Source organism: Crinia signifera, chromosome 9 (assembly GCF_055691185.1).
Source record: "Crinia signifera chromosome 9, ASM5569118v1, whole genome shotgun sequence".
Classification (NCBI taxonomy): domain Eukaryota; kingdom Metazoa; phylum Chordata; class Amphibia; order Anura; family Myobatrachidae; genus Crinia; species Crinia signifera.
Window position 1 is genome coordinate 38,234,324 of NC_139225.1, and position 13,223 is coordinate 38,247,546.

Genomic DNA, 13,223 nt, shown 5'->3' on the forward strand with positions numbered 1-13,223 from the left:
CAGGGTCTGGGTTCAAGACTCCAGTCCTGACAGTCTCCCCCTGCTGGTGACTATGAGATACACATCTAATAAGTCAATCAATTGCACTTCCAAGTTCCTACTTTACCTATTCTACATATTTGTTTTTAGTGTATGCTTTGCGTGAGATCAATGCTTTCTGCTGCATTTCAAACTAGTATAATGTTAACAGCTTTCTCACTGCTGTAAAGTGGAGATGTGAAATGCAACTTGTAACTGTTAGTACATACCATAGGCTGTGCCAGATATGATAGAAGCTGATTGGTTGCTTTGGGTAAATTCTCCACTCCTATCTCCAAGGCTCTATACATCTCCCTCTGGGTCTGAGGTCATTCGGTTGACAGTGCCTAGGTCGAAAGTCAACAGGTCAATCACTATTGGGCAACAGGCAGAATGTTGATGTATGAAAAAGGGAGACATGGAAAATATCAACATGAGTTTTTCAGGATTTTTTTTTTAAACAACTAGTTCATACTTTCCCATCCAGGTGGGCATAGAAAACGAAGCATGCAGTACACTAATAGACTGTATGTGTCTAATTATGTCTACATAGACAACAGAAAACATAAAAAAACTCATGTTGACCTTTTCCATGTCGACCTTTTGCTTGTGTTGACCTTTTGTCCATGTTCAACTACTACATGTCTACCCTTTTCATGTGTCCACCTTCTGCCTGTCGGCCAATAGTGGTCAACCTATTGACTGTCGACCTTGACACTCAACCTAAAGATCCACACCACTCCCTCTGTCTGTTTGTAATGTGTTGCCACTTCATAGTTGCCTACCCTCCTGCATTCTGCAGGAGACTCCCTGAAATAACAGCAATCTCCCTCTCTCCCTCATTAGTCTAGCAATCTCCCTCATGTCACCTAGCCCACTTTACACTATTACACCATAGTTACCTCCCCTCCCGCATTCTGCACGAGACTCCCTGAAATAACAGCAATCTCCCTCTATCCCTCATTAGTCTAGCAATCTCCCTCATGTCACCTAGCCCACTTTACACTATTACACCATAGTTACCTCCCCTCCCGCATTCTGCACGAGACTCCCTGAAATAACAGCAATCTCCCTCTCTCCCTCATTAGTCTAGCAATCTCCCTCATGTCACCTAGCCCACATTACACGGTTACATTTTGGTGGAAGAAAAGGAATGAGAGACAGATACATTTACATACAATCATCAGCTCCATTTCCTGGCACTTTACCCAGTATAGTAGCTCTTACTAACTGCTTTGGGGATCATCTACATTTGGATGTGAGTCATTTTAAAAGATTCCTCTAAGATTTAGCAGTGCACACCCACACTTATAGGTGCCACAATCACACTCTCTTTATACAATCTCTCCATATATGGCACTAGGCACGCCCTTTGGGAGGAGCATGACATGCCCCCTCAATGGGGCACTGGACAAAATTGTACTACCAACTATAAACTCCCTGAAACTAGTTTTCAAAAGTAGGCAAGTATGTGCCACTTACTTCTATTTAGCACCACCAAGGATGGAATGGTGTCTCTCTGAAAAGGAAAACAAAAAGACAAATTAGTCATTTCCAACACATGTACTACCATGTTTTTAGGTGCGAGGAAAACATTTTTCTCGCACCCTGACAGGATACTCCAGCTTTACTCACCATGAATTGTAGGACTGCTGTGGATTTATGGCCACTGCATGGTCGCTACTCCCACCAACACCGTTCGGTGATGCCAGCATCGGGTCCCTGCTGCCAAGTCAGACATAACCCATCTAGAAAGCCACGGCAGGCATAACCCAACTAGCAAGCCATGGCAAGCATAACCCAAATAGGAAGCAACAGCAGGCCTAACCCGAATGAAACCAGGGCAGGCATAACCCAACTAGAAAGCCACAGCAGGCATACCCCAACTAGAAAGCCACAGCAGGCATACCCCAACTAGAAAGCCACAGCAGACATAACCCAACTGGAAAGCCATTGCAAAACCCAAATAGGAAGCCACGGCAGGCATAACACAAATAGGAAGCCACGGCAGGCATAACCCAAATAGGAAGCCACGGCAGGCATAACCCAAATAGGAAGCCACGGCAGGCATAACCCAAATAGGAAGCCATGGCAGGCATAACCCAAATAGGAAGCCACGGCAGGCATAACACAAATAGGAAGCCACGGCAGGCATAACACAAATAGGAAGCCACGGCAAGCATAACCCAAATAGGAAGCCACGGCAGTCATAACCGAATATGAAAGCAGGGCAGGCATAATCTGAATAGAAAGCCACAGCAGGCATCATCCGAATAGAAAGCCATGACATTAATAACCCGAATAGGAAGCCACGGCAGGCATCATCCGAATAGAAAGCCATGACATTAATAACCCGAATAGGAAGCCACGGCAGGCATCATCCGAATAAAAAGCCATGACATTAATAACCCGAATAGGAAGCCACGGCAGGCATAAACCGAATAGGAAGCCACGGCAGGCATAACCTGAATAGCTAGCTGCATCTGGATACAATGTACTGTAGCTGCAACACTTTTGGAAAAAGTACCATTAGCTAGAAGGAACAATCTGCAAGTAGACAATCGCAAGCAGCTGGGTAGTGTTGCTAGTATGCTAACTTACCCTGTATCTATAAAACCAATGCCCGTAAAATATCAGTTCATATAGACTACTGTATGTGGACCTGTATATTTTCTTAAGGTCAATTTGAATCGACTTTGACAGATTACAGATCAATTAGGAAATGACCTAAATCAATGTTGGGCTTTCAGGGTTAAAAAACACGTGTATTAACACAGCGCCCATTTAGTAGTTTACGTACTGTCCTATTCAGCACAGCGGCACTGGGATCGCATCAATTTGCCTGCAATGCAATGGTACTTGTGCAGTTTCACGGCACCCCTTGCCACCGGCTCGCATCGCATGCAAATCGCATGTGCTTTGATCATGTGCTATGCATTGCAATGCGATTTAGCACACCCCCACTATCCACTTTTAGCACACCCCCACTCTCCACGTCACCTTGAAGCATGGCGAGGGGACACGGTACGCATCCTCCCGACCTGTTCATACCCCCACTATCCATATCACATCGGCTTGGAGTTGATTTTATGAAGTGTGGCGAGCCACCGAGCCAGAAGCTTCTGGTTAGTTTTCCACTGCCCCTCGCCACGCTTCAGGCTCGCTGCGCTTGCCTCACTTTATGAAATCAACTCCATGCCGATGTGGATAGTGGGGGTATGAACAGGTCATGAGGACGCGTACCGCGTCCCCTTGCGAGGCTCTCTGCGCTTGCCACACTTTGGGGTGACGTGGACAGTACATCAACTACTTAACGGGCGCCGTGATAATACACGGTACCAAAAACACATATTAACTAACAGATGATTTTTAAAATGTAATATTTAAATGTTAGTAAATGTGTGTTTTAACCGTTGATCATAGATTGATCAAATTCAAATTAAACTGAAATTTACTAAATACACCCCATCGTATCCACATTGATTCCAGTTAACACAGATTATGAGAGATGTCCAGTTACCCCTGATCACTGATAATTGGCTCGCTGGAGGCTATGCAATTATCCCTGTTCAGCTGGACCTTGCACCGATTTATCAGGGTTTTTGTTTCACCTGCCTCAGGCAGGCAAAGAAAAGTCCCTGAAAGCAGCCCTTTTTTTCAAGCGAAAACAGGGCTGGGGCAGGCAATAACAATAGTCAACCACTACTGATCAACAGGCCATAGGTCAACACATGAAAAAGGTTGCCATACTTTAGTTTGACATGGTCAAATGGGTAGCACAAGCAATAGGTCAAACTTAAAAAGGTCGACATAAGTTTTTTTACATTTTTTGTGTGTCTTTGTTGACATGGACACTGTATAAGTGTACCGCGTCCCTACTTCGGGCATCGTATATTATAATCTAACACAGGGATGATGACTTTTTCAGTCTCCTCTCCGGGAGAAGCCCGGAGAGGACACTTCCAGCTGCAGTTCGGGGGGCAGGGCTTGAACGTGACATCATTAAGCCCCACCCCCAGGGTGTAAAATAACCCAATTCACGCATCTCCATGGAGGGGGCGGGGCTAAAATGACACAATTGTGACATTTTAGCCCCGCCCGCTCCTCTGAGACCCGCGGATTGCGGCATTTAAATGCAGAAGTCAGGGGGAAAACGCAGAAGAAAAAAGAAGGGAAAAACGCATGTCAACCTTTTTCATCGCAACATATTGCTTTTGTCGACCCTTTGACCAAGTCGACCTAAAGTATGTTGACCCTTTTCATGTGTCGACCAATAGTGGTTAACCTATTGACTATTGACCTGCCAATGGCATCCCTTCTGGATCAGTACTCTGGTATTACTGATCTTTTGAACTGAGCCCCTGATCCTGTTGCGGAACTATTTTATTGTCCTCAGTACAGGCATAAGTTATGTTAATACCTCTAGACTAAAATTGGAACCTGCCAAACAATGTATTAATATATGTCAGGCACTGCAGTATTAACATTGAGGGAAATAGAAATGATAGCAGGGTGCTGAAAGATTAATGACATTGTAGACATACGTCCTGCCACAAAGTGATCGGCATGAAGACAGAAAGAAACCTTTATATAAGTCGCACGAAGAACAGGGCAGAGCTGGTACAAGTGGAGGAGGAGGTAAGAACACAGACCAAGTGCATTATGGTCTTCTATAGAACAAACTAGTGACTGAGCGCTGATCTATTTCCTCTGGGTATGGGTCATAGGGTCAACACTAAGAAGGTCGACAGGGCTTAAGTGGACACATGAAGAAGGTCGACAGGGCTAAAGTCGATAAGGTTGGAAGGTTGACACAAGCAATAAGTCGAAAAGGTTGACATGAGTTTTTCACGTAGGTCGACATGGACACCATATCAGTGTATAATGTCCCCTCTTCTGCCTCGCTGCGCTCACCATGCTTCAGGCACTATTATATTCTCCCTCCACGTCCTGCCGGCACAAGTCGGCTAAAAAAACAGTGAAAAACTCATGTCAGCCTTTTGACTGTCGACCTACCCATTGTCGACCTAATGCTTCTGTTGACCTTCTAACCCTGTAGACCTTAGCCATGTCGACCAATTTCAGGTGTCAACCTAAGCCCTGTCGACCTTTAGTGGTTGACCTAATGTATGTCGACCTTCATAGTGTCAACCTAGCGACCATATCCCTTTCCTGTCTACTCCATCCAATATGCTGCTGTTGTTCTTGGTATACCTGACCCTTGATATAGTTTACACCGGCGGCCGGTATTAAAATAATTTTTTCACAACTTCAAAAATTTCCTATACATAAAATAGTTTTTTAGCCAGAATATTTCTAAATTGACCTCTGACCTCCCTCATAATACACAACAATAAACACTGCTCTTTCATAAAACATTACGTTCTCAAATCCAATGCGTCATTTTGATATACAGTATAATAGATGTCAGCCTCCACCCATGCTCCTCGATCTTAACCCTATTATACAAAGTTAATGTTCAAACATTAAGAATAAAGAATGAATCAAAAAAACTTGATCTATTCATTTACAGTTCATTTGCAGGTAATGATGTAGGGTGTATAAAATATTTTACCATTCCAAAAGCACAGTATTTTCTTGCTATTTGTTTCTCTATATAACAGGCTGGTGCATTATACATACATTGGCAGACTCTGCAAAGTCCGATCTGAAAAAGAACAGCAGATTAATAATTCCATTTCATTGGCAGAAGTCAATCAAGAACCTAACATCGGGGGTCATTCTGGTTCACTCCTTCTGGCAAATTCCTTCTCAAATGGACAAAACCATGTGCACTGCAGGTGGGGTAGATGTTACTTGTGCAGAGAGAGTTAGGGTTGGGTGGGGTTTTACTTCAAAGTGAGTCAGTATTTACCCTGCACAGAAACAAAATAACTCACCAAATCTAATTCTCTCTGCACATGTTACATCTGCCCCACCTGCAGTGCACATGGTTTTGTCCATAAGAAGGAATTTGGCAGAAGGAGTGAACCAGAATAATCACCTTAGTCCCTGATTCAGATCTGATCACTCATCTGCAAAGTCACAGGTGACTGCGAGTAGATAGCCGCTGTACGAATGCCTTCAGTGACTATAACAGTCGCAAAGGTGTTCAAATGGGTAGCGGCGGGGGGGGGGGGGGGGGGGCATGCCCAGCGTTTTATGGGCATCCACTGGGAACGCAGGCGGGCCGATGCCTGCCAGGAGTGGGCTGCTGACGTGACATGACATCAGCACCCCTCCTTTTTGATATAGTTTACACCGGCGGCCGGTATTAAAATAATTTTTTCACAACTTCAAAAATTTCCTATACATAAAATAGTTTTTTAGCCAGAATATTTCTAAATTGACCTCTGACCTCCCTCATAATACACAACAATAAACACTGCTCTTTCATAAAACATTACGTTCTCAAATCCAATGCGTCATGGGGGGGCATGCCCAGCGTTTTATGGGCATCCACTGGGAACGCAGGCGGGCCGATGCCTGCCAGGAGTGGGCTGCTGACGTGACATGACATCAGCACCCCTCCTTTTCGCCGGAGGAATATGTGTCTTGCAATACCGGATTTGGTCCCTTCCATCTGGGCCCTAGCAAGCTCTGCGATCCTCTGCGAGGATGCAATCTCCAGGATGCAGCTTGGGCCTCGTGGCTAAGCAGCAGACCACACCTGTTTGGACTAATAAGAAATCATGTGGATTAGTCTCGTGCAGGGAACAGGCCTGGCCAATCTGTGGCTCTCCAGCTGTTGTGAAAGTCCCATCATGCCTGGCAACACTTTTTCTATTAGGGAATGCGGAACTTGCCTACCTGACCCTCTCCATGCAGGAGAAAATGCTCTGTTTCTGGACTTCCCTGGTAATGTAGGATTGCCATCACCCGTGGGGAGCTAGGTAAAGGTGTTTCACCACAGGTGCTGGCAATAATACATTATCAGAGAAGTCCAGGAGCAGAGCATTTTCTTCCGCATGGAGAGGGTCAGGTAGGCAAGTATGGGGAATGCTAAACCTGTGGCAAGGCATGCTGGGAAGTAAAGTTACACAACAGCTGAAGAGCCACATATTGGTCAGGCCTGCTCTAGAGGATGTGAACCTCATGGTCATAAGGACTAAATATCAAGTGCCCATCTACTTTAGTCTCGGTCATTTTGTACTTTCATGTGGCATTCGCTACTACCACTTGACTGAAGGTGCAATATCATGCAAAATTGCTGTTTCATTTATGACGGTTTTGCAAATCTTTGTTATTATTTGTCCCACAGAATATAGTCCTTGCTGACTACTGACATCCCCACATTTACTTACAAACACTGCCTGTAGTGCATGGGTCTTCAACCTTTGGCCCTCCAGATGTTGTGAAACTACATGTTCCAACATGCAGTGCCACATTTTTTCCTATAACAGCATGCCAAAAAACTTCAGGGCATGCTGGGACATGTAGTTCCACAACATCTGGAGGGCCACAGGTTGAAGACCTGTGCTGTAGTGTAACTGCTACAGTTGTGGCGTCAGATCTAGCACAGGGAGGCTTAGTCTATCCAACTGTTAAAACATATCAACCATAATCATTACATACTGAAAAGAGTTGCCATTTTTGGCTTTATTTACTAAGATGGGAGTTCTATTTAAGATAGGATGTTGCCCATAGCAACCACTCAAATTCTATCTATTATCTTCTAGAAGGTGCTAAATAAATAGGAAGTGAATTCTGATTGGTTGCTATGGGAAACATCCCATCTTCAATAGAACTCCCATCTTGGTAAAAAAACAAAAAAAAAAACTTTGTATCATCAAGGACTCTCAAAGTAGGGAGATACTGATGCATTAGTGTTTGCAGACACTTTTGACGAATAGAACATGAGAAATGCTTAACCGTGATAATAAGGAAATTGCAAGAGCAAACCAATCCCAAAACTATGAGCCATGGAAGTAATATGCAGTAGGCACGTTGGAGCTACTAGTTTTCCTGATGATTCATTCCAGGTGCCAGAGGAAGGAGCGATGTAGGTTAACATGTGGTTCCTGGTGCTCCTGTAGAAGCCTGGGGGTGGTACTTTAGCGAGAAACCCGCCCAGAGGAAGAACTACCATTGGTGCTGCATGTGCAGTGCACTGGGGCCCCTAAGGTGTTAAGGGGCCCACAGCTGCCCATGTCACCTTCTTTATCTCCCTGTCTCCCTATATTTTTGCACCTGGGCCAACTACCCAAAAGGTCCACCACTGAACCCGCCCAAGACACAGTGGGAAGATTAAGTACAAGCAGTTACTGATCGTGGGAGGGAATCACTAGGAGTGGGGAAGTAAATCCACTCAGGTTGCTCAACAATGGGTAACCTCTTCTTAGTGGAACTGTGACCAGCTGGAGTTGCGCGAGGACATCCATGCAAAGTCTTTGATTTACCAAGGTGCAAAGTTACTTGCTTTTATGCTTTGCTCCCAACTCACAATGATCCCCAAAAACTGCGCAGTTGCCATGACCACACAATGCCGGCACAAGCATCTACAAAATGCTGAAAAGACACTGGTTCCACAGTGTTCTGCTCAGACCTAGTAGCATAGACACCATGCATGTGCCAGCCAGTGCCCCGGGGCACTCCTGTGTGCTCTGCACAGCTTCCACAATCAGTAGCTGCTGTGAAGAAGTCTTTCTCAATTACAGTGTACACCTCAGCAGTTGTATTCTCCCCTTATTGTGTACATGCCTATAACTGTAATTCTCTATCATATAGGATATATCACAGAGGGCGAGATGCAGGAAAGTAAAATGTGGCAGAACCGCAGTAAATGCGTCCGCAGCCCCCATATTTCCAAGCTTGGAATCCGGTACCTTCCGGGCTTGGATGCGGTAGGCAATGCGATTTTCAATTCAGTGTCTCCCATAGAAGCCTATGGACTTCTATCACAGTTTTCTGCTGTGAGGGATCCAACTAGATCCCTACTAGAATTCCCGGCGGCGTGTGTGTCACTTAACACATGCGGAAGTCCTATCATCGCAAAGGTCGGCTCTGACCGCAAGAGCTGTCCATTGCCGATTTCTTCATGTATATGGTGTTACTAAATGCCGGTATGCATGAGGAGACTGGCCGCAAGTTCTATTGAAAATGGCATGTTGCCCTTAGCAACCAATCATATATTATCTATTATATACTTGAAGGTACTAAATATTTGAGAATTGCTCTATAATTTTGTTTGCAAATTCTAGATGTTCCTTCAGTGCTGATTGGTTGCCATGGGCCACTTCTCCACTGGCTCAGTTCTCCTCCCTTATCACTGCTTCATACATTTGCCCCTCAGATTTCATTTGCAGTGTAGCAATAAAGCTGTCCTGCATTTATGGACTTCATGCAAGAGCACCCAGTATTTACCCTGCATGCAAAATACAATAAATGTTTTTGCATCCCTTGCATCGCAACTTGGTTTGTCCTAGATACAAATGCTTTGTTTGGTTTGCTCCCAACTCAGAAAACCCCTTAGTTTTACACAGGCCATTTGTATGTGTTTATTATACTACCCTTACATTTTTGCAATTACAATTTAAAACAATTCTCCTGCATCGATTGTGAAGCGTGTGCAGTGTTATGAACCTTTTGAGGTGCATCATGTTCCTGTGCCTTCCACTAAAAAGTATTAACATACTGTAGGACTTTTTAATCATACAGCATTATAAACCTTGTTTGTACCCCTGGGTTTGTGTAAAGGGGCACACACCAATAATATAGGGTTCAGAATTAAGATTTCCAGTCCCATCTGCCAGGTGAACGGCATAACTGAGAGTCAAGTAATTAACATAATTGGAAATAGACTTTTCTATGAGATTTTTAACACTCTCTGGCCCCACTTACTATAGATACATGGGTCAATCCAATTTCAAGCGAAGGGTGGGACGTGACCATTGCCGCTGCATTTTATTGCCAGCAATGATACTAATTTGCTCCCTTCGAGGGCTGAAATCAGCCACACTTCACACAACAATGTTCAGAGCCCTTTGGTGCATGAACCCTTTTGTGTGATTCTCAGCCGCCGTAGTGCAGCCCAAGGGTGGAACTACCATAGGTGCTATGGGGCCCAGAGCTGAAGGGGTCCCCTCATAGCTGTCTAAGAAATATGGGGTGAGATTTAATAGGATGAGAGTTTCAGAAAGTGAGAGATTTGGGAAGAAATCTCCAGTTTTTTTAAAGCGGCAATCATTTACACTGCAAAACCAGTTTGATTTTGAAGTGTAAATGATTGCCGCTTTAAAAAAACCTGGAGATTTCTTCCCAAATCTCTCACTTTCTGAAACTCTCATCCTTCTAAATCTCACCCATGTTTTCCATACATTTATCACCATCAGTTGCAAAATAGGGGGCCCTTACAAACTCTTTCTATGGGGCCTACGAATATGTAGGTATGTCTTTGGTGCAGTCGCTGTGTGGACTTGCACCTGGGAGTTCATCGTGTACAATAGAATTAACCCCTAAAACTCCTCTTGTGATCAGCATCTATGTTCTCTAATATATAATACAAGCCACACAAAATTGCCCCTTCATATATGATACATGTAGTGTACTTGTGTGAGTAAGCTATTATAATTTTTTGGGCTAAATTGCAGACCAAGGGAATAATGTCCTGTGGGTCAGATGTGCTACGCTTGAAAACTGATAAAATGGAGAGTGATAGGGATGGCCATCGACAAGCGATGATTTAAAATCATCGATGGTTTATGGCCGCTGCAGAATAGTTTTGCCATCGATGGGAGAGAACCATATGGTTTCCCATTATCGATGTCATGCTTAAACAAATAGTTTTGTTTTTTTGTTTTTACACTAGGGGCTGAGACACAGAGCATAGCTCCGCCCCCCGCCACCTGTGAAGCCCCACACCCGTGTTTAGATTGGCCTACAGGCCAATCAGTCAAAGAAACTGGATGAACATTAATAGAAAAAAAACATAGATTGTCATCCATTGCATAGTATGACACTATTGCCATCGTCGTAACCATCAATGGCAAAGGCAAAGATGGCCATCCCTAGAGAGTAATAAACAGCCAGCCAATCATCTCCTCACTGCCATCACTGCAATGTCACAGGCTGTATGAGAAAAATGACAGGAAGGAGCTGATTGGTGGTTTATCACTCTCCATTTTATCACTTTTGAAGGATTAGTACATCTCGCTAAGCCTTGGACGGTGATAAAGTACTAGCCAATCAGCTTCTAACTGTCCTGTTACAGGTTGGGTTTGAAAAGCAACAATGGGAACTAATTGGCTGGTACTTTATCTCTCTCCATTTTATCTATCCATCTCCAACACTTAGTACATATGCCCTTAAATGTAAGCAAATATTATGTGCTTAGGTACAACTTACAAGAGTCGCGTAAACTCCATCATAAATAATCCAAGTGTCTAATCAATCTCTCTGGAACCCTGGCCCCGCTGACCTGCTGTGCTAGCTCTGCCCCTAAATCTGTGATGCCATGACATCACACTAAGGGGTCGATCCTATTTGTGCCGAAGGGTGCAAGTTGCCGTTCGTGTGCCGTTTACACGCTGAAAACGGCACCACAATTAAGTCGATCTTGCACCCTTCGCACGGCCGAAGTGCTTGCACCTTCCCTATGGAGGTGCGAGCACTTTTAGGCGAATTCAGTCCACCGTAAAAGTGCGCCTGGTACCGTGATGATTCGCGAATGCGAATCATCCGCACATAATAAAATCGACCCCTTAGGGGGAGGGGGCACCGACTCTAGGTAGTAGGGCGCTCCGGGTGACTCAGAAGCAGCACTACTGGCTGCAGGGTGCCATTTCATGCCTCCTGCTTGCCACCTGCATGTGCAATGGGGAAGCGCTTCACTTGCGCACTTCTAGATGTGGCCCTGCTGAGCCACACATTGCAGAATGTATTATATGATGCAAACCAGCATCCCCAGAGCATATCCAAGTCATGAATGATGACTATTCTCCCTTGTGGAGGTGCCCTGCTGCATTGCATCTACAACATTACAATCTCCAGAGCAGGAGACTGAATTATCTACGGGTTTTAATCAGTTATATTGCTTAAACTAATTGTTTTTTATTTAATTTTATTTTATTTATGTGTGTTAAAAAAATTGCGATATGTTTTTTTTTGTATATGTGAGCACATAAGGCAGGGATACCTTTGGCCCTCCAGCTGTTGTTGAACTACAAATCCCAGCATGCACTGCTACAGCTTTGCTATTTGGTCATGCTAAATCTGTAGTAGGGCATGCTGGGATGCATAGTTCAACAACAGCTGGAGGGCCAAAGGTTCCCTATACCTTGCGTAAGGTGATGCAGAGTTTTCTTTCTAAAACATTATTTTCACGTAATTAAGTAAAGCAGGGCTAACCGAATGACGATCTTTACAATGGACATCATCTTTTGAATTACACCATCGTTTAGAAGTTGCAGGATGTAACATTACTGTAGCTCTTCCTGTACATAGCGAGCCAGTGCTGAATGGAACCATACAGCATTCATTTAAACCAATTTCTGCTTTTCACACTGATCTGTATTTACGTGATTGTGAGTGGATACATTGCAATTGGCAGTGGCGGCTCCAGGGGCGGGGCTGCAAGGAAGCCACAACTGTCAGTGAAGCCAGAGAGGTGAAGTTTGGCAGCATTTGAGGTGGCAGTTCTCCCCTATTTGACTTGTGCTGCAGGTCCCACATATGGAGCCACCACTGGTAATAGGATACCATAGGCCGGAGTATAACACAATCACTGGACCCAAAGCAAAATCTGAGCGGGAGGGTGAGGGGTGCTGGTACCACTGCTCTGAATATTTGAGCATGTCTGGGAGCCTTGGATGCCACTTCTGAGTTTGGCTGTAGAAATGCATTTATTCACGGAACCACCCAATCCATTGCATGCATTCCATGAATGATTCATTTGATCTATTAGCTCTATCTTCTTTATGCCAGAATGAAGTTGTACCAAAGAAATTAGAAATCTCTATTCAGTTGACCATTTATGCAGGCAATATCAACTTATGTCCAGTGGTTACCAACTCCGGTCCTCAAGTACCACCAACAGTTCAGCTTTTCTAAGTCACCCAATCGATGCAACAACTGTCACATTTTAAAAATCCACAGATGACCCGAAAAATGGGAACTGTTGAGGTTTGGGAACCACCAGCATAGTCAACCAGTACAGACCAGGCACACCAAGGTATGAAACCCATTTTGTGTATATTAGTTTCTTGATT

At 44.3% G+C, this 13,223-nt stretch overlaps 1 long non-coding RNA gene across 2 annotated transcripts in view; it reads right to left on the reverse strand.

The window, feature by feature from the left end:
• The window catches only part of LOC146035433 (uncharacterized), a 30,287-nt gene extending 23,620 nt beyond the window's left edge, over window positions 1-6,667 (reverse strand). Inside the window, exons 1-3 of one of the 2 annotated variants that reach the window (XR_014460647.1) lie at window positions 6,583-6,667; window positions 5,662-5,686; window positions 1,501-1,537 (exon numbers count right to left, since the gene is read on the reverse strand). This is a non-coding gene — a long non-coding RNA (uncharacterized LOC146035433). Of the gene's footprint in view, window positions 1-1,500; window positions 1,538-5,593; window positions 5,687-6,582 lie in introns of both variants that reach the window. The other variant, XR_014460648.1, reaches the window with a different exon arrangement.
• Window positions 6,668-13,223: the final 6,556 nt, after the last annotated feature.